The 22,463-nt window shown below is 41.4% G+C and overlaps 1 long non-coding RNA gene across 1 annotated transcript in view; it reads right to left on the reverse strand.

The window, feature by feature from the left end:
- Positions 1-4,000: 4,000 nt before the first annotated feature.
- The window catches only part of LOC136793864 (uncharacterized), a 32,087-nt gene continuing 13,624 nt past the window's right edge, over positions 4,001-22,463 (reverse strand). Inside the window, exon 2 of the long non-coding RNA XR_010839892.1 lies at positions 4,001-4,481. This is a non-coding gene — a long non-coding RNA (uncharacterized lncRNA). The remainder of the gene's footprint in view (positions 4,482-22,463) is intronic.

The following is a 22,463-nucleotide window of genomic DNA, read 5'->3' on the forward strand; positions in this document are numbered from 1 at the left end:
CACCTATTATACTGGAAATGTCTGGAAATCCAGTTGTTATAAACATGATATGTGTTGAATTTCCTTTGCTCCACTTTGGTTTCATATACCTTATTTACAAAACATATATTTATCCAGTATTTAAGCACTAATGAAGATACAGTGATGAACAATCTGTAATCCCTGCCCTCAAGGAGTTGACAGTCTTGTAGCCATTTTGATAACTCGGTGGTTTTAAGGAAGAGAGGGAGACCTCTCTGTCCTCCCAAAGCAGGAATAGATAGCTCTGAATAGAGGAATTAGCAGACCAAAGAACAAGGCAACTTCTGGGTTGGATTTTGCAGAAAGAGGATAATGTTAAAAAAAAAAAAATTGACCATTGACTTCTGCGAGACAAGCTCAACATAGAAGAAAAGTAGACTTTAGGGAGCCAGCTGGGTCAAGAATTGACTGTGCCTTGGACAGATGATCCAAGCCCAGGGGAAACTGTAAGAATGGTCTCCTTATCTGGACAAAGCTCGATACTTATATATACTCTATGCCTAGGTGTTCTTATCAGTTAGAAACTGGTACTCCTATCTGGCTAGAATAAGCGGTGACTCCTGCCCCCAGCCCCGCAAATGTGGTTCAGAGATGGAAGACTGAATCTCAGAAGCTGGAGGATACACGTGCATCCTGCCTCCGCACCCCTGCTGCCCCCCACCACCTCGAGCAGAGCCCAGCAGCCCTAGTCCCCCCTCCCATCATCGAGAGGCAAAGCGAGGTCACTGAAAGGACTGTGTCATCATTGGCAGTAACTGCAACAGCCAATTTAGACCCTTAATGACTGTCCTCCTGTACTTTTTCCCTCTGCAGAATAGAGACGAAATAACAAGCACATCAGAGATGAGGTAAGTGAGAAATTGAAGTTGTAACTTGGACTTTAAGACTGTACCTTGTATAACATTTAAGCTTTGGACCTAGAGATTGTATATCTATTCATAGTGTATAGAATAGGACACCAGTAAACCTTTTAAAAATCTGGATCAGAAACTTTTTCATGAATAACAGATTTGAAATAGAATCTATGACAAAGAGCTCTCCTGAAAAACCCATGAATCACGTAGACTAGAATCTCATAGAACCATAGAAACTCAAGGTATGGATAATACCTGAGGATGTAATAGCCATAATTAATTATGGATTCTCCTGGGAATTCTCTATTTGGGAATACCCACGGTCTTGGTGATTTTGCCCTGGGGCTAAGAGCTACCTGTGATTCAATATTCCCCACAACCTCATGCTTGACAATATCTGCCTGTGTGAGAGGCTTAAACTAATTTGCAAACGGCATTCTATGCTTGCCTCCAAGAGACGGGATAAGGTAATATTAACCAAGAAAAAAAATTGAATTTCAACAAGGAAACACATGAGGGAATCTAGCCATTCAAAGCAGAAAAAGCAATGATGGAAAAGGAAGCTTCTTTTCTCCCTCATTTTTCTCAAAAACTTCAACTCCTGGCATATCTTTTCATTCTTTCAATTCTCAAACCCCACATTCTCTGTTCCCAGTTTCTACATTTTTCCTTAATGTCCTCGTCTCCTCATTTAAAGCCAAATGTGGAATTACCCCAAAAGTCATGTTTTTTAAAGGGGAATAAAATATGTAGGGTATGCAAAAAACAAAGAAAAACCCCTACATATTATAAATTATACATGTGAGGCGTAAGAAATTTAGGACTTGCTTCAAGTCATATAGCCAACAAATCAAAAAAAACAGGGACCCGACTTCTAGGAAGATTATGATCAGATAGACCTTGACTCTGGGGACAGGATAATAATGAGATAATTCTTATATAGTAAATAACTAATAAAAATGATCATCACGTTTCCATCCTCAAAGATCCCAGGGTGATAAGTGCTATGGAGAAAATAAAATAAGCTGGATGAGGAGGGTGAGTCAAGGGGGCTGCTCATTTCATAGGGTGGGGGGTCTTGATCAATTCACAGTATGCCTGTCTCCTGTCCCTCGACACAGCCCCTTTTTCATCCTGGCTCTTCGCTTTCTTTTTTTTCTTTTTTTTTCCTGTTTTGGCCAAGTCACATGGTGTGTGGGATCTTAGTTCCCCAACTACAGATCGAACCCATGCCCCCTGAAGTGGAAGCACAGAGTCTTAACCACTGGACCGCCAGGGAAGTCCTGGCTCTTTGCGTTAAGACAGTCTGTGGCCTTATATCTTTGGTTTCCTCTACTTCTCCGGTCAGTAAACTTTGAACTCCCATCAACATCAAAAACAGCAGCTTTGCACTCACTAAAGGGGGACATAAATGCCATGGATACGAAAAGTTTCTTCAGCAGACTGCATAGGAATTAGCTTGACTTTTTGTCAAATGTAAAAATGAATGTGTTCAAGCTTTACACTTTACACAAAACTAGTAAGCATTGGCCTATTCATATTCTCTTGAGTGTCCATCAAATGTGATTCTCCAAACACTAATAAGAGAAGGGAATTACAGGCAGGGTATTCAGATAACATACTGAGAATTTCTACATTTGACATCTGTTAAACTAATTCACCTGTAGGATAAAACTAAAATATTTCATACCATCTTAAAAAACCTTGATTTCCTTTTTAAAATCGCAGAGTAAATGTTTTCCTTACCCCAGTCTACAAAGGCCTCCATGGTTTGGTCCTGGCTGTCTCACTGACTATGCCCACACTCTCGCTTTGCTCAGTCCCTCCAGCCGTACTGACCCCCTCGTGGCTCCCACTCAGGGCCTTTGCACATGCTGCCTGTGTGGCTGGAACCTCTCCCCTCTCATCCACCTGGCCTCTACCCTCCTGCACAGGATCTACTGTCAGCCCTTCGCAGAGAATCATGCTGACCTTCACACCTGAAATAACCACGCTATCTCTATGGATTCCCTACCACCTGCCTTATTTTTCTTAGTACCTCTTATCACCAACGTGTTAGATTGTATCCGTAATGGTCCACAATGCATCATGGCTCCTGAAAGCCATCCCATATGTATCTGTCCCTCTGACCTTGGCTCTGAGCCCATAAAATATGAGCATATATGATGCACAGGGTAAATGCTTTCTCTTTGGTGCTTGTTCCCATGGAACCCTAAGTCCACATGGACAGAGGGGCCTGGCCAGCCCAGCTCTGCCAACTGAGCCCAGCCTCAGGGGACCCTCCAGTTCAAGGCAGCCCCACAAGTGAGCCCAGGGGAGGCCAGCAGGAGAACCCGCAGCTCCTCCACAGAATCGTGGGGATAATAAACCGTTGTTCTTTTAAGCCACTCAGTTTGGGGTGGGTTTTGTTTTTTTTTTTTTAATTGGAGCATAGTTGATTAACAATATTGTGTTAGTTTCAGGTGTACAGCAAAGTGATTCAGTTATACATATACATGTAGCTATTCTTTTTCAAATTCTTTTCCCATTTAGGTTATTACAGACTATTGGGCAGAGTTCCCTGTGCTATACAGTAGGTCCTTGTTGGTTACCTATTTGAAATACAGCAGCGTGTACATGTCAGTCCCAAACTGTCCCTTCCCCCCACTGTTCCCCCCTGGTAACCATGTTTGTTCTCTAAGTCTGTGAGTCTGTTTCTGTTTTGTAAATAAGTTCACTTGTATCATTTTTTTTCAGATTCCATTTTTTATACACCAAAATATAACCAGTACAGCTCAGGTGGCATATTATTTCTCCCACTGTGAACTTCCCATTGGGATGTACATTCCGTGTACAGGGAGGGGCTTGGAGACAGAGCAAGCCGTGATGGAGAAGTACCAGTGAGGACAGGAACAGCACCTGAGAAGGTGACCCAGCCAGAAGGAGCTCAGGGCAGTCAGAAACGCCTTACAACGTTTCAGTTCATCTATAGTCTGCAACCGTGACCCGAAGCACCAGTGCCTCCCCATCCTGTCCTCCCCCTAGATCAGAATTCCTTTGAGCCAAAAGCTTGGCTCACTGCATTACTGATTGCTAAACAGGGCCATCGCTGAGCTTCTAGACCCAAGGACAAAGAACAATACACCTTTTAAGTAACAGTTATCATCTGTGGGGTATAATTACAGTTACAAACCCGCCATTCCTCCCAATGCATTCGAAAGGTGACTTCCCTCCCCCCTCGTAGCCTCGGGCCTTGAGGAGTGAGAAAGGCCATGTCCACAGAAGAGCTCAGTCTGCGTACTGAGGATGTGGATCCCGATGAAGAGGCCAGACCGAACACCCTGTCCCCTGCAGAGCGGGCTGGGGGACTTAGACACGGGGAACCCACGGACAGAGAAGCTTTAAATAGAGCGTTAAATTGAGCCTGCAAGTGAGCTGAATCGGAGCCGACAGGAGAAGGCGGATGTCACTCGCTTTGCGCAGCTGCTCTCGGTAGGGATAGCCTGGTGTCAGGGAAGCCAGATCTGGGCACGGACTGGGCTTGCTTGGGAGCCCCTTTGAGTCTGTCGCACAGGCTGCATGGTGTGGAGCAAGTCCATCCAGCTGTCTGGGTGGCAGTTTTCTTACCTGAAAGATGAGGAAATTGTTCTAGATGAGCTCTCAGGCCTTTTTAAGCTTAGACCGTTGTGAGCATAAATCAGTAACACCAGAAGCATGCTGTTTTACCCCACCTGAAGAGGTGAACCGTGAAATCACTATTTTCACCAATTGCTAAGCACAAATGAATAGTCCTAGGTAGCAAAATCATTTTCATGAAACTGCTTCCTAGAGGTTGTGTCATGTTGCTTCTAAAGTAACATCACGCGTTGGTTCACCCCACACGTATGCACTGAGCACTGTGCATGTCAGTCTGTGCACCAGAGCCGGGGGTGGGGGTGGGGGAAGGATGAAGACCAGCCTCGTGGAAGGAGTGGCCCTGTAGTAAAGGATGTTGAGTTCCTGACGGCTTCAAAGTAGGGAGTTACCGTCAGGGTGGTGCAGAGGACTCTTCTGGGGTCAGGGCTAAGAAGCAGGTGGCAGGAGGCCAGCAAGGGGGCGACAACAGTAGTGTGAGTAAAGGATGAGGAGACCCAGCTTCCTCTGCGATGCAGGCTGACGGCTGTGACAGAGCGACCACACGGACCACAGCCCAACACGAGAAGCACTGCTCCGGGCAGTGGGTCAGTTCCACACGGTCATTCGGAGACCCAGGCTCGGCATCTGTGGCCCCTGCACCCCCACGGGCCTCGCTGTCAGCAGGACTCAGCCAGCAGACGATGAAGAGCATGGGGGCTCTTGGTGACCAAGCCTGGAAGGGACATGTGCCACTTCTGTTCTCTGTCCATTGTCGTGGCCACGCCCGGAGCGTGGGGAAACTGTGTGCCCCTTGAAGTGCCCAAGGAGACAAAAAAAAAGTATTTTGGCGAACAGTTGAAAGTTTCTGCTAAGAGAGCTGTGAAAGTAACAATGATGATAAAGATGGGGGCATAGAATCAGGACACTTCAGAAGAATCATCACGGAATGCGGTGTCGGTTTGGAAGGAAGCTAAACAATGAAGGGAAGAAGTTGGATGGTGACCCTCACGTTCTGTCTTGGAAAACGGAAATTTAAAATACTGGCAATAAAAATATCGGCAATTTTAAAAGTTGGCAATCTTGGAGAATAGAATGGTAGTTGCCGGGGTCTGGGTGGAGGGGGATGTTATTATTCTTCAATGAGTATAAGGTTTCTGTTATGCCAGAGGAAGTTCTTGAGATCTGCTGTACCATCTGATGTACAACTGTGTAGAGGTAACACAGTACCTCTAGTTAGTGATGTGGAATTGCATTTTTTAAAATATTTTTATTTTGGTCACTCCACATGGCGTGTGGGATCTCAGTTCCCTGACCAGGGATTGAACCTGGGCCACTGAAGTGAAAGCAAGGAATCCTAACCAGGGAACCCCCTGGAATTGCATATTTTTAAGAGGATAGAACTCATGTTAAGTGTTCTTACCAAATAAACACACACATATACAAAAAAGAACACAAGGGAAACTTGAAGGTGATGGGTATGTTTAGTGCCTTGTTAGTGATTGTATCATGGGTGTATGCATATGTCCAAACCCACCAAGATGTATACATTAGACGTGTGCATCTTTTGTATATCAATTATACCTTGATAAGGCTAAGCATAAAGCGAAAAAATTTGTAATCTTTTTAGAGGGAAGCTGGTGTTATCAAAATCTCAAATACATCATACCTGTCACACAAACATTCTACTCTAGGACCTATCCTACAGAAAAATTGATATTGTACATCTATCTATATATATATATATGCAAAAACATCAAGAAGATTCACTATAAAAATTATAACGTAGCCATGTAAGTGACAACTGTTAAAATTTGCAAGATTGATCTAGTATATGTATTGACTGAAAAGGAGTCTGAATTGTTCTGTCACCTTCAAGAAGCAAGTTTCAGAATGATATATACATCTGTGTTGGGGAATAAAAATACATGTATGCATATTCATTGAAGAAAAACTCCAAAAGAATATACCAGAATAAGGCAGTAAGTGACTATTTTGAGAGTTATATATTATTTAAATTTCTCTCTAAAGAGTGTCTTGTCTTCACTTGGGTAATCAAACAATATATGATTTGCGGGCTTTTATTATTTATTTATGTGTTTATTTTTTAGACTCTATAAGGCCATGCCTGTTTAGTTTTAGGGGAAGGGCAGGATGTGAGTGCGTGCATGTGTGGACATGTGTGTTATTTTTGTTGTTCCTCCAAAACGCTTTCTAACATCAGCAGTTTTCCCATTTTAGAAACAAGAAAACAGGCTCAGAGAAGCTAACGTGCTTCCCCAAGATCACAAACATCTGAAGGATCTTTACTTGGGTGTCATGGAAACCGTGGGGAGGCCCCCTGCCACCCTTCCTCTGGGCACAGGTGCCCACAGGCAGATGCTGGGGTCATGGTGGGACAGGACGGGGCACAGTGGGCAGGGCAAGAAAGGCCGTGAGCAAAATAAGGAGGGCCCTGTCTTTCCCAAAAAGCATGCGTAGTGGCAGTTAAAACAACCCCTTTGTCTGTTTTCACTTTGCTCAGTTCCTCTTATTGCCCTTTCAGTCCTTTTTGCTCCTTCCTTCTCTTTTTGATTCTCCCACTTTTTTTTCTTTCTCTGCTTCCCAACAAAAGAAATAAGACTAGGCATCAGATGACAAACAGATGTGAAAATCAAACCCTTCTGTCATTTTCTATCATTTGCAAATGTTGCCATGGGATTTTTTTGGTTTGGTTTGGCTTGGTTTGGTTTGGGTTTTTGTTTCTAACCACAAGCCCTTGAGAGACAAGGGCAGTGCCGTCTTGAGTATTTGGTGCCCTGCTTCCCATCGGGACACAGTCATGCCCATAAAACTGTATTATTAAGCTCTTGATCACAGGGACCATTGGAGAAATAAATGGCAATTGTTGAGTTTTTAAATTACATATCGGTGCTACCAATTAATTTATGCTTTTCTCTCCTTTCTTATCAATCCAATCACCTTTTTCAAAAGTGTTGAGTGAAATAAATAACAAGGGTGTGTGTTTTGTTGTAAATTTTTGGTCTTGTTTTTGATGAATCATAAAAGGATTCATATTAAAGAATATAAAAGGTATTTTATGTGTTAAGATATTTCATACAGAGTGAAACTAAAACATCAAATATCACCTATATTTGTATAAGCTCACAGAAGTCTGTTATTTTGACATTCCATGAGCTATACCTGAAAGCTGTTTCTTAGATTTAAAGTCACTACAGAGAGAGAGAGAGAGATTTGGCTTAACAAATAACCAGTAATGTTGCAACTTCGTCCCTGTTGCTTTACTTGTAAAAATAAATTTAAATATATATTTAAGTAAGTAAGAGGATGCTGTTTTGCATTTAATGTTACAATGAGTTTCTTATAATCATTAGCATGCAGATGGTGACACTTTGTTTCTAAATAAAGTTAGCGATAATTACTGAAAATGGTTTATTAGGTTCTTTTTTTAACAGAAGAATATAATAAGGCTCAGTGTGTGTAGGATGCGTCTGCATCATGCAGGCTTACTTAAAGCATAGGAATGCAAACTGCTTCAAAGTTATTGCAGTGTATTTGATAAGAAGAAAGAAGGTACAATATTTTAATTTGTAATCCATGTAATAGGCTTTTCAAAAATATTATCATGCTTGAATACCTTAAATGGCTATCATTTCTAGGAATCTTCTTCGGCTTTCTCTGTCCTCAAGAAAATCAAATAAATTAGACTAGACCAACCATTAATTGGTTGCCAAGATTCATTTTTGTAAAAATCATTTCGGAGTTGTAGGCGTTCATGAAAAGACTAATTGCAAAGTGGTTTAAGTTCTGATTATTATGATTCAATTGTTCAAAACAATTTTCCCTTGGGAGTATTTTTTTTCCAAGTCATTTCTTTTACTTTACCAAATGACCTTTTAAGAAGTTCTATAATCAAGCCAAGATAGGGAATATTCAGATACATTGGCACTACTAGCTTTCTTTTCTTCTCTCTGTCTCTTCCTTTCTCTATGAAAGTCATGCATCTTATTATTAAAATAAGTCAAGTAAGGTAGAAACCTATGAAGTTAAAAATGAAAGTTCCACTTTAATTCCATCAGGCTAGTTTAGAAAAACAAAAACAATATTTTAAAATAGCATGCTGAGCATTTAATATTAGAAATAACATGAAAAGATTTACATATATATTATAGAATATTAACATATAAAATATAATATGTAATATATAAGTATAATAAGAATATATGTATGTTTCTTCTGCACAGATCTTAATTTGCAATGAAGTAGAGCATTTTGATTTAAAGTCTCCCTTATGGGAAATCTTTGAAAGCCCTGAAAGATGTTCCTTTCCACAGAGTACAATTTAGTAACATTTCCTTGCTGTGCACTGACTAGTGGTACCCAGGTGTTTCAATCATCAAAATATATACAGAAAAACAAATTCTGCTCAGTATGTTTGCATTTGCCTAGCGTCAAAAGTTGTATTACTTGGTGTCTGAGTCCCCAAGACAGAGATGAGGATCAGAGACTGAGAGCCAAGCTTGTAGGCCCCTCTTTATCTATCTACACTTCAAGGAAAGGATGCATAGAGTGAAGAAGACAATGTGGACCATCAGATCTTCCAACCTTATGAAGAAGCTGAGAAAATTAACAAAGGCGGGAGACAGTGGCATTCATCTACAAATGATCAAACTCAACATTCTTTAGTGGTTAAAAGTTGGGTGTATTTAAAATAAAATTCACGCTCAGTAATAGTTTGAGGCTTTCTTCTACATAATATTAAACAAGAAAAACAGATTTCTTGAGATTCTCTTTTAAATCAAGTCTTATCTTGATCTCTGGTCTTCACATGGTATAAGAGGGTGGTGGCCAGTGTCACATACGTACAAAAGAAGTCTTCTACCAAAGAAATAAAAATAAAAACATCAGCAGGTGTAGCATGCATTAACTGCTCTTTTAAAATATGTGGCGAGGGGCTTCCCTGGTGGCGCAGTGGTCAAGAATCCCCCTGCCAATGCAGGGGACATGGGTTCGAGCCTGGTCTTTCGATCCTGGAAGATCCCACATATCACGGAGCAACTAAGCCCATGAGCCAGAACTACTGAGCCCGCGTGTCACAACTAGTGAAGCCCGCATCCTAGAGCCCGTGCTCCACAACAAGAGAAGTCACTGCAATGAGAAGCCCATGCACCGCAACAAAGAGTAGCCCCCACTCTCCACAACTAGAGAAAGCCTGCGCACATGGCAATGAAGACCCAATGCAGACAAAAATAAATAAATAAAATAAATAAATTTTAAAAATATATATGTGGCCAGGAATGTAGAGGAAAAACAGAAGATGAAAATGTATGCAGATGAAGAGATTTTGTTATGGAATAAATTGTGTCCCACCCCACCTCGTAAATTCATGTGTCGAAGCCCTAACTTCCAGTGTGACTATATTTGGAGACAGGACCTTTCGGGAAGTTGTTAGGGTTAAATGAGGTCATGAGGCTGGGGCCCTACTCTAATAGTGATGATGTCCTTTTAGGAAAAGGAAAGAGGCACCAGAGATCTCTCTCTCTGCTAGTACACAGAGGAAAGGCCATGTGAAGACACAGTGAGAAGGTGGCCACCTGCAAGCCCAGAAGAGAAGTCTCACCGGAAACCAACCCTGATAGCACACTGATCTTGAACTTCCAGCCTCGAGAACCATGAGAAAATAAACCTCTTGTCGTTTAAGCCACTCAGCCCGTGGTATTGTTTTGGCAACCCAGACACACTAATACAGGTTTAAAATGTGCTTCCATCCCTAAGCTAATGGAAAGGAAAAGATGGAGGACATTGGAGAGGAGTAACACCTGATCGAACAGGTCCCTGAGGAGACTAGGGGTGGTGGAATATAGAACATAGAACACTGATCACAGATCATAGGTGACTTTCCTTTAGTAGACCAATCGTTCCAGAATCTTTTAGATGGAACTTAGAGAACTTAATGAGTGTTCTGACTTTGGGTATGTACAGAACTTTTTTTTAATGTTTTGAAGTTATACACTTTCCCCTTTATCTCAGAAAAAGAAATGGCCTCTTTTCCAAAACAAAGGCTTCCATTTGTGCTTAGGATTTCCACACTTCCCACACTGAAGATCTACTTGACATTGTCTTTATTACCTTCCTGGCCATGCATCTCTCTCTCCACCAGCACCTGGACCCACAAACCCTGTGCTTAGTCCCGAATTTTCCAACCTCTTGTGACTCTGAACTCTTTACATAATAATCTTGCAAATCATCTCCCTTAAAAGTTTTGCATGGTATAAAATGAAGTAATTTTAAGTTAAAATTTTCCTTTTAATTTTAGATCAGAGTATTATTAGAAATCATATTACAAAATTCATTTAATATAGTCTTGTGTAATGTTAATCCTATGCATAAAATAATTTAGCTTTTTCTGATTTACTATATGACACATAGTATTTGATTTACTCTAATTATATAAGAAAAAAGAATGGTTTAGTAACAAGCTGCAAAATGATACTGTATGCGATTTCGGGACTGATGTATATTAAAATGTAGATTAAAATTTAATTATACGTTATATCATCAAGATTTGACTACTTTAGTAGCTGATGCTTAGAATTCCTGATTTTGCAATTTAAAAATCAATTGACTCATTTTTATAATTGTTAAGTTCTAATAATGGCGTGAAAGAAGTTTTCAGGCTGTTATTTGCAAGTACTTGCCAAATAACACATTTTTATTAGATAAAAAGCCAAACTAGATATGATAACTGCTATATTTTTTTCTGTTTCTCTCTTTATTTTTTAAATATTAGAGACATCTTGATGAGCCTTATAAGAATTTTGATATTTGACTTGTGGATCTGGTGGTAAATTTGCAGAAAGGTTATTATCACATGCTTCTCAATAACCTATATTCTAAAATCAGTAGTTTTTACTTTATGCCTTAAACCAAAGTCCCCTTTTTCAGCCCCAATATGTGGTTGAAAAAAATCAATTAAAAGCTCGATGATGGTGTTCAGTGGTACCGGTGGTGTTTGGCGAAGGCACAACTGTGTTTATTCTAATCCCTCCTAACTGCCATGCTTGCCTGTTGGGTGTGCACGGGACTCCTGAACTGTGTCATCTCTGCTACCACATCAATCTCCTGAACACCTCTGTGAATCTCTGGTGTTCACAGATCAGCAGCTAGAACGCATGGCTCTAGATCCATTGGTTTCAAACTTTAAAGTTCTCAAACATTAGTAAGTATCAGAATCAGCTGGAGGAAGTGTGAAAATGAAAATTTCAGGGCCCCCCACCCCCAGATTTTTCCGATTCAGTCAACCTAGGAGGCCCAACAACTTGCATCTCTAACGCGTTCTCTTGTGATACTGACACTGCTGGTCCCAGGACCACACGGGAGAACCACTGCTCCACAGTTCTGGACTGCTTGTGCCCATTTGCCTTCCCAGCTCCATGCCTTTGCTTTTCCTTCCTGGAATGCCTTCCCCACCTCCTGGCACTCCCCAGGCCATCCTCTGAGCTCTCCCTGTTAAAACACTACCTGTCCTTCAGGGCAGAATTCGCTGTCATTTCCTCTGGCCAGCCTTCTCCAGCTCTCTCCGAGTTCCCATGTTCTCCTCTGTGAGACAGCTAGGTGGCTTCAGGCTCAGCACACACACGGAGCACAAACTATGCACAAACTGTCCTCAAGTGGCCAGAAGACCGTGTTGTCACGGAAGCAGAGAAAAGAAAGTGGCTCTAGGAGAGGAAGATCAAATGTGGGGCAACTGAAAGGTTAGGGTGAGGCTAGAGAGTGACCGCTGCGCCTGGCCCCTTGCAAGTGGCCAGGATACCAAGATGTGTGATCTGTAGATCTTCCCTCTGAGGACACCCCATTCGTGTGTCTCGCTCTCAAGCGCTGACTCCTTGATTGTGAAAACTATGTCTCATTTATCTCTACGTCCCCTAACGAGCCTAGTGCACATTTAGGCATTTAATAAGGTTACTTCTAATGTTAACTGACTCATGAAAGAGATTATTTACTTATTCAACAAATGCTTATTGGATGTGCCATGATGAATGAGGCAGACCTAGTCTCAGCCCTCATGATAGTGATGACAGTCATAATGATTTATTGAGTGCTTATTATCTGCCAGACACTACACTTTGTGCTTTATATTTATTAACTCATTTACGTCTCAGAACAAGTCTATATGGTAGGTACTGTAATTACTTTAACATTGAGAATGTCTTAGTAATCTGCTCAAGGTCACACAGCTAGGAAGAAAAGGAACCAGGATTTAGAACCCAGGCCATCTGGCCCCAGAGCTCATGACACTTTGGCTGATGAAACATATTCTAGCAAGGGAGGTGGCAATAAAAATGAATGAATTAAACGCAATCCTAATATGTACTGCAAATGGGAATTACAGGATGCTACGTGCTATATGATGAGAGGAGTAAAATCCAGTCTTGAGGGATGGTCAGGAAAAGTGATCCTGAGAAAATGGTTTCTAAGCTAAGACTTGAAGGATGGGCAGGGGTTAAGAAGGCAAAAGGGAGATGGTGAAGTGGTGCCACACATCAGGCAAAGGCTTGTGCTTAGTTGGAAAGGGTGTGAAATGCTTACGAAATGAAAAGAATGCTTAGGTATGGAAAGGTACAGCTGAAGAGAAACGTTGGAGCCAGATCATTCAGAGACTTAGAGATCTTGTTAAGGATTCTGAAAGTCACCCTAAGAGCAATGGGAAGCCACCAAAGTTGTCTGCGTAAAGCAGTTGTGTGATTGGATATGCACAGACTGGAAAGGAACAAGTACAAATGTGGGTAAAGGCTGATAGGCTACTGCTATAGTCCAGGCAAGCGGGGAAGGTGGCTTACGTGAGGACAATGGCAATGGAAAAGGAGAGATATGAATGGACTTTAGCCAGATGGTAGAGAGAAAATAAAACTCATTGATTTACTGGATGTGAGGGCTGAGCGGAAAGTGCCAACAAGGACTTGGACTTCTGCCACAGAGGGATGTGACAGAGAGTGACTTGAGGGTGACTTTTAAATTGAAGCCTGAGTGATAAAGAAGAACCAGAGCTGTAAAGATCTAGGAGGGGCAATTGCAGGCAGAGGTAGGAACGAGTTCCACAGCCCTGATGTAAGAAAGAGCTTGAAGTGTGGAGCAGAGGAGGAAGGCAGTGTGCCTGGGAGAGAAGGGGAGGGTAGAGGGGGCAGCAAAGGAGACTGGGACCCAGGGCTTCCACGGATCATCACAGCCTTGTGAGCCAGAGGCGGAGTTCAGAGTTATTCTAAGTGAAATAGGAGCCACAGAGGATTCCTAAGAGGAAGGACAGAGACACGCGTGGACATTTGGAAAACTTGTTCTAGCTGCTCTGTAGAGAAGTGATTATAGAAAAGCAAGAGCATATCGGGAAGACTTGTAAGAAGCTACTATAATAGCTCAGATGAGAGGTACTGGTGATTTAAACTAGGGAAATGGAGGGAAGGAAACAGAAGCAGGATGTATTTTTGATGTGAACATGGGGGGACTTTGCAGATGGATTGCTTAAGAGAATGAGGAGTTTGGTTTTTGTGTGAGCGACTGCTAGATAGTGGTGTTTGTTGTTTACTAAAATGGGGAGTCCTGGGGAAGAGCCTCGCAGAGGGGGAAATACCAAGAACTCTGTGTCTGATGTGCTGTTTTACGTGCCCACTAGACTTTCCAGAGGAGAGTTACACTGCCAATTATCTATGTGGATCCAGGGTTCAAGACCAGGGCTACTAGGAGTGTAGGTTTGGAGTCTTATTTAAAGCCATTGGATTGGATAAGATCATCAAGTGAAAGAGGGCAGAGAAAAGGGCACAGTACTGAGCTTGAGGACACCCCAACTTGTAGAGGCTGGGCAGGCAGCAAAGGGCGCGAGAAGAAATAACTATGACTGTCAGGGACAAAAACCAAGAAACCGTGTTGTCACAGAAGCAGAGAAAAGAAAGTGGCTCTAGGAGAGGAAGATCAAATGTGGGGCAACTGAAAGGTTAGGGTGAAGTTAGAGAGTGACCACTGCGCATGGCCACTTGCACGTCATGGGACTTTGCCAAGAGGGGTGTGGTGGCAGCAGTTTGGGTGAGAAGAGAAAATCAAGCACGTGATGCTGAGGACTTCTGTCCTCAATTGTATTGTGATGAAAACTGGAGGAGAACCATGATAGCTGGAGGGGAGACGGGAACTATTATGGCATATTCTGGTGCAAGTGTAAAAGAATCAGCAAATAAACTGGTGGTACAGGGCTGGCAAGGGGTAGAGAGAAAGAGATAGAGAGAGACTATAACTGCAGAACTGAAGTCCCTGAGAAAAAGGTCAGAAGAGGTGGCAGAAGCAGAAGAGATGGCTTTAGATAGCAACAGGGATAGTTCATCTATTAAAATAGGAGGGAAGGAATACTCTGTGAGGATGGCTGTTAGATCGACACAGGGTAGACAGGTACGGATAGCAGTCAGGTTGGTAGATTTGGTGGCGGGAAGATGAATTAATTTGTTTTCATTGTCTGCTTGTAGTTTTTCAATGAGTGGAGGTCATCAGCGGAGCACGATGGGTCATTGAATACAGATATCTTAAAAGGGGGTAAAGAGGTGTGACAATGTCATATAAGCAAGAGGAAAAGAGAAACTACCAGGGAAAGAAAGCAGAGCTGCAGGACTGTGTATGGTAGAGACTGTGGTGATGAATTTCAGTGAGAACGGTCAGCATAATTATGTGACTTTTTGTAACAATGTCCAGCTGCTTTGGTGAAGGCACGGATGCTTGGTTGAAACAGGATGGAGAAGAGCCACACAAGGAAGGGAGGTCAGTGGATTTCAGATGCAGATAACACTGAAGAATCGCTGCTGTGAGTCAGAGGGATAGGTTATGGTGTCTCAAGAGAGAGGTGTTTAAAATCAAGATAGTTTCTCCTGTATTTCAGGTCTTAATCAGTAATTCAAAGCCCCTTTGGCTAGAGTTCAGAGTTTTTCAAATTTCACAAAGCAAATATGGTACAAATGTCATAGCCTAATGGGATCCATACAGGTGGTACCGTCGAATCAAGCACATTAATACTTCTGTAGCAAAACCATGAACTGTCACATTAAGTGGGATAAATAAAGACCATTAAGAGCCTAGCAACAAGTCAGATCAGGTCATCTTGCCAAGTGAGTTGTCCAATATGGTCAGTTTTGGCCTCCAGATGAATAGTCGACACATAAATAAATAAGTAAACAAACAAAGGCATCAGAGCTATTTGGTTTGGATTGGGATTTCAGATAAGAGATTGTAAATATAACAATCCTCTGTGCCCCAAGTCGTTTGACTTTTTATTTTCTCCGAGAGACTTTACACACTCCTTGAGGAAGAGAGCCATATGCTCAAACAATAGGGTAATAATTGATGTGCTGTTTCTCGGAATATCACATACGTCTATCACTGCTCATCTAGAGGAATAAAGTTTTACACACGACCCATGAAAAACTTAACCTCCTATAAAAATATGGGAACAAAAGTAGACTCACTTCTGTAGGGCCGGGGAGGGGTGGAGGGAAATTATCCTGTAGCGTGCCAGCTCTGAGGTCAGCCCCCTCCTCTGGTTTACATTTGTGGGGAGGATCCACCCAACAGCTGTGCTTCAATCATCTTTAGAGACACTGTCTCCCACCCCCTACCCTAAGTTAGTGAATTGTAATTAGGAAACACAGCATTGAATGTGCTGGAAAATATACATTATGCTCCATTGTGTAACTGTGTAATTACTGTACTATACATGCCCGACCAGAGATTGACTGAAAACTGGAGAACTGAACAAAGTTTGGCTAATAATCCTGAACCAAATCCAACAGGCAGATGAATAGGGTCATCCGGATCTTTCACCAAGGCTGGGACTATACATAAGGGAACTGGGCACGGGATACGTGAAAGAACTGGTTGAGGGAAAGTTTAGATTAGGAGGTTAACAGATGTGGTAAGTTCGTTCAGAATGGTTGTTAAAAAAACAACAACAACAACCTTCTATATCCTTCAGTTTCAATCATCTTTCCATGTTTCAAGCAATGTTTCTGGCAATGTTTCATCATGTTGATGGAAGTACCAATTTCTTTTCCTCTTTTGTAATGTACTAAAGTGAATCGGTTTTTCTTTAGGGTATTTTTGTAGCGGGACATTCCTGAACTGCCATAGAGTTTGCAATGGTGGCCCATTAAGAATTTCATTTTTCCAAAAGCTTAAGAAAACCATATATTTAATTAGGATAAGGATAAGTAAGCTAATTGGCACTGAAAGTATCTTTCTGACAAAGTGCATTCCAGGGGAGAGGAAGAGTGAGCAAAAGTCGGAAGGTAGAAGGATGCATAAGTCCTCGGAGTTCATTCCACCAGGACAGAGCATGTAGGTAGAATTCATGGCCGCGAGGAGTGGAAATGAATGTCGCCATCCAGCTTTTTGCTCCTAAATGCTAGGCTGAAGAAATGGAATCTAGTTAGTTTGTCTGCAAAAACAATGCAATTGAAAGGGTTTGGAATAAGAAAATGTCATCATCATATTTATATAGCTTTTTTCCCTAGAACTCAGACCACTTCTCGTTTCTTCTGAGTCATTTAATGTGTCTATGCTTTAGGGGAACTCAAGTTAATTTGAGTCCTTGTCGTAGTTTTTACTGACTTCCAAGACCTGGAATCTATAAATTAGAGTCTGCCAGTGACTCAAACTCTCTGAACTTCATTTTACTTATGTGTAAGTGGGGATAGTAATACTAATTTTATCACATCCCTAAGAGGATCAAATGAGCGAAGATGGAAACCACATTGTGTAGCGCACGGCACAAAGTAGATGCTCATTACAAGTTAGTTCTCCTCCCAGGCCTCCCATGTCTTCTAATGATTAGGATGCTAACATCAGAAAGAAAATATCCCCTACATCAACCTTTTTATTATTTCTCTCTTCAATTTAACAGGCTTTTATATGACACATTGCAAGGCCCTGGGAAAAAGATGAATAAAACAGAATCTCTCTTCTCAAGGATTCTGTAGTCCACTAAAGGAAGCGAAGACCACATCAGTAACCAGAACACACCATGTAAGCAGGAGAATTAACAAAATACCAGGGAGCATCGAAGGTAGGGAGTCTTGTAGCCAGTGGTTCTGGGAAGACATCCCAAGAGAGCTGATACCTTAGGTCAGCTTTGAAGAATGAGGAGATAGATAGATGAGCAAATCAGAGACATCAGACTGGGAGTTCCTAAACCAAGAGGGTGAACAGGGCAGACCAGCAGAACATGATTCCAGAAGGAATATCAGACCAGGTTATTAAGGAATATATTTATCCTACTATGAGTGTGAATTTTATCCTATACACACGAGAAACCATAAAAGGTGTTCAAGCAGATTTGATATTTTTGAGAGTGGTATAATAGGGTGGATTGGAACACCAGAGCTGGGAGACCCCCAAGAGCCACAGAGACCTCCAAGCTCTTAGCTTTGGTATCTTGATGGATGATGTAACCAAGATGAAGAGTCTAAGATGAAAAGTTGGGGGAATGGATTGAGGAGGGAGATGAAATTATTTGGGACCCTTTGGATTTGCATTGGCTGTGGCTCATCCAACATGGAAATCTGGGTTTGAAGTGCAGTAGAGGGATCACAGCGGATTTGAGGAATCACAGATTATAGGTGAGAGCTGAAGCCAAGGATGGGACCAGGTTCAACCAGGAAAATTTGGAGTGTGAGGGAAAGAGGGCTAAAGGTGAAATGATAGGAATCATGGTGTGGGACATAGTATGGAAAAAAGAAAGGAGCAATATCAATTATACAGATGGAAAAAGAACCAGGGAAAAGAACGTCTAGGAAGTCAATGGAGAAAGCCAGAAAAGGCTAACTGTGCTTAAAGCAGAAAGAAGTCAAAACATATTTAGGGATATATATATGGACTAGCCATTCAAAAACCAGGTGAAATGTTTGTCTGAATTTTTCCTTCTCCATATTTTATTACAGAATGGCTCCAGTAAGAGATTATTAGTTCTCTTCATTCTCAGATGATCTCTGTCAGATGATTTTCATTCTTAGATGGCACTGTTTGGTCTTCCCGTGTCCACTCTCTTTACAATACGATAAATCCCATTTAATGACACAAGATACATTTTCCTGAGACTCTACCAAACATGCTACTTTCCTATCCAAACAGCTTTAGTTGCTTCTAACTGCTTACAGAATCAAGTATGAAATCCTTCTCTTTGCCATTAGCGACCCTTCACATGCAAGCAACAACCTCATGTTCTGTTGCTGTATTACGTCTATCTTCTCCCTCTTGTCTACTCACTGTCCTCAAACAAATCTTACACTCTTATGCCTCTAACAGTGTTTAAATATTTGACATAATTCCCCCTACCCTCCACTTAGAGGGGAACAGAGATGCCATGTCATCCTTACACGTCCTTGAAGGCTCAGCTCAAGTTCCTTTCCTACTGAAGTCCACTCTGCCTTTCTAACCTTCTATGGTTTTTACTTGGTATTTATCAGACCAGAGACCAGTAGACCTGAGCCAGGCCCCTAAATGACTGTGTGACCTTTGGAAACATCTCTGGGCCTCGGTTTTCTCACCTGTAAAATGAGATCATGTTTAAGGTTCTTAAGCTCCAAGCTCCAAAGCTCCAAAGTCAATTGATCCTATGTGCTACAGGGTGTATGCAGTTAAAGAGATAGGAGTCTCTAAAACAGAATAGAACAAATAGAACAAAACCAAACCGTGATACTGGGCATGTGCGTGCACATACCACACACACACACACACACACACACACACACACACACACACACACACTATTCCAGCAAGGAATGAATATCTTCCAAGAAATGAATGTGCTAACACTAGGACTTCACCGATGAACTAGGGTTTGGGAAAAAGCATACATAGAGAATGGAATGATGGTGACACAGTCATGGACTATATTAAGGACATCACAAAATTGGAAGCTAAGTCCAGAACAAACTTAAGCTTTTGATTTTTTTTAAACTTTTCATTTTACATTGGAGCATAGCTGATTAACAACGTTATGTTAGTTTCAGGTGTACAACAAAGTGATTCAGTTGTACATATACATGTATCTATTCTTTTTCAAATTCTTTTCCCAATTAGGTTGTTATGGAATATTGAACAGAGTTCCCTGTGCTATGTAGAGTTGGTCCTTGTTGGTTATCCATTTTAAACATAGCAGCGTGTACATGTCAATCCCAAACTCCCTAACTATCCCTCCCGCCCCCACCCTTCCCACCCTGGTAACCATTAGTTCCTTCTCTGTGCCTATTTCTGTTTTGTAAGTAAGTTCATTTGTATTTTTTTAAGATTCTGCATATAAGCAATATCACACGATATTTCTCTTTCTCTGTCTGACTTCACTCAGTATGACAATTTCTAGGCCCATCCATGTTGCTGAAAAACACTATCAACAAAGTGGAGTTAAGGCCCCTGTTACCTGGCTTGGATGACTCACCTCACGTTCCCCTCTCACGAATGTCACCCCATCTTTTCAAGTTCCTCTGAGTATCCTAGTCGTAGTTTCTGAACATTTTTTAAGTTCTTTTTTCCTCCCTGAATTATTTCTCTTTCCTTTGGGGTCGGTTTTCTTTTCTGGTGTTTTACTATTGTGCTGCAGGCTTTTCTCAAATGCTTGGTGACCCATGGTTGGCCCTTCAGACTTAAGAATGAGAGAATAAGAAAGTTATTTACGTGTCTGCCTTTCTTACTGGACAGTAAAATCTTTGAGGGAAAGCCTTATGTTTTGTTAACCTTTTTTGCTACAGTACCTTTGCAAACTTGGGATGCAATATTACAAGGATAGTATTTAGAACATAGTAATTGACCCTCTCTTTTCTAGTCATAGCTATTTGGAGTAAGGGTGGCATTAATAATCAACAAGGAAGGCTGAGTCAGTTATGATCACAGCCTATTCTGTGATCAACAGTTGAATCCTTATACCATTAATCACACAAACGGAGGCGTTTCACCCGGAAAAGAGCAGACAGAAGGAGGAAGAGGAAATGAGACATTAAAGGTACAATGAAATATTTGAATGACTGTTGAACAAATACCATTTGATATGAGGGGCACTTACCCCATAACAGACACTATTCTGAAAATCAAACATGGAACTCTCCCAAGCCTATGAGTAAGTATATTTTCCCCCATTTTACATATGTGAAATTGAAAGGCAAAGACATTAAGTAGTATTGCCAAGGCCACAAGGTTAATAATTGATAAAGCCAAAATTTGTCTCCCAGCTGACGATTCCTAAAATAGTCATTTAACCTCTATAAACCTAATTATCATACATTAAAGGCTTTAGAATTGAGAAGTGGGTAAAATTTATTAGCAATTGGAATTTCCCAGTGATGAACTGATAGGATCAAAAGCAGGGAAGTCAAGAGGAGATATTTGCAGCAATCAGTAAGTTAGATCTTCAAGATCTACACCAAATTCAGGAGTCTCTGATGGCAGTTTTATGAACATAAATGTATCTACCCTCTCCAAATGAAATATAAGGTCTTGGGGGTATGGATAACACCATATTCCTCTCTCCATATTGTTCTATCTACATATTAAGCACAAATATTTGTCAGTTAATTTTGAAATACTTTCCACTGCTTAGCCTTTTAGAACAGGCTAGGTTATCTCTTCTCTGTGATGTTTAGCTCGAAGGCAACGGCACAGACTGATGACTTCTAAAGCTCCCTTCCAGGGCTATGCTGTGGTAGGGGACAAAAATAGACAGGAAAAAGCACCAGCGTCCTTGTGGCCTTCTGTGGCACAGTTGGAGAGTGCTATGCCAGGGGCTCTGATTTTTAAAAATTGTTTAAAAAAAAAGATAAAATGGAGTTCTGAGTAATTCTCAAAATGGCTTATTGATCATGTCACCCAGGTTTTCTAAACTCCACCCTGGATATATAAAAAATATCAAATTGGTGTTGGGAAAAGGAGCTAGCCTTTCTGATGGCCTCAAGGATATGTCCGACATAACCGCAAGCCATCTAAATATTTCTAGACTACAACATTAAACAGAAGAAGAGCAGTCAAAAGATTTTACAAAACAATCCTCAGCTATAAAGAATACATATGAAAACTTATAGCAGGATTGGGGATAATATTTCTTAAATGCCACTCTAGATTGTTGAAATCATTTTGAAATGATTTTTTTGCCTCCAAACAATGGCAATTTGATATTACAAATAGCAGTTTTGAAGCAAAAGCTACTGGGGTCACTCTGCAATTGACTTCATCCTTGGATCCATTAATCTATTTTTTTAAAGGATAAATGAAAGTGCAAAAATTATTGTTGAGTCATGAAAGGAAGAGTAAAGGGTAATGATAAATAACCCTTCAAATCTACTCTGGAAAATTTAAAAATAGTGCATTGTATATAACCATTGTCATCCAATAGCAAAAACATAAAGGCACGACTCAAGGAAAGAGAACTAGCTGGCCTTGCTTTAAGAGAAAAATGATGAGTGTTCCTCAAATCTTTGAAAGCATCAAGTGATCCTATCATAGAGAAATATGGTTGATTTTTAGTTATAACCACATTGACTAAGACAGCCCCTAACTTCCAAATAAGCCATTTACCAATAGGAGCGATCTGCTTACCTGCTGCTGCTCCACCCTAGGTGACAAAGCCATCCCTGGCCTCACTGATAATACCCGTTCCCTTTGACCATCTACTTCAAATTGACGTCCTCGGTTGTGAGGGCCCTCCTTCCTGGAGCTGTGAATCCTGTTAGGACCCCAAGCTACCACAGCATTAGGGGCCTACTACCAAGAAATTCCCCTCGCCATTCCAAGAGAGGAGACCTGCTAGCTCTTGCTAGCCTGTCCTTATTAGTACCCTATCCACTTAGTGCCCTGACCCCTCTTAAAAATAACCAGGGCTCAGGTCATCAAGGGCCCCACAGCTCAGAGCTACCAAGAATGGAAGTCCAGCTATGTGTGTGTTTAGAATGTCTTGGTGGACTGGCCTGTGGTTTATCTTTTATGACA

Source organism: Kogia breviceps, chromosome 3 (assembly GCF_026419965.1).
Source record: "Kogia breviceps isolate mKogBre1 chromosome 3, mKogBre1 haplotype 1, whole genome shotgun sequence".
NCBI classification, from domain to species: domain Eukaryota; kingdom Metazoa; phylum Chordata; class Mammalia; order Artiodactyla; family Physeteridae; genus Kogia; species Kogia breviceps.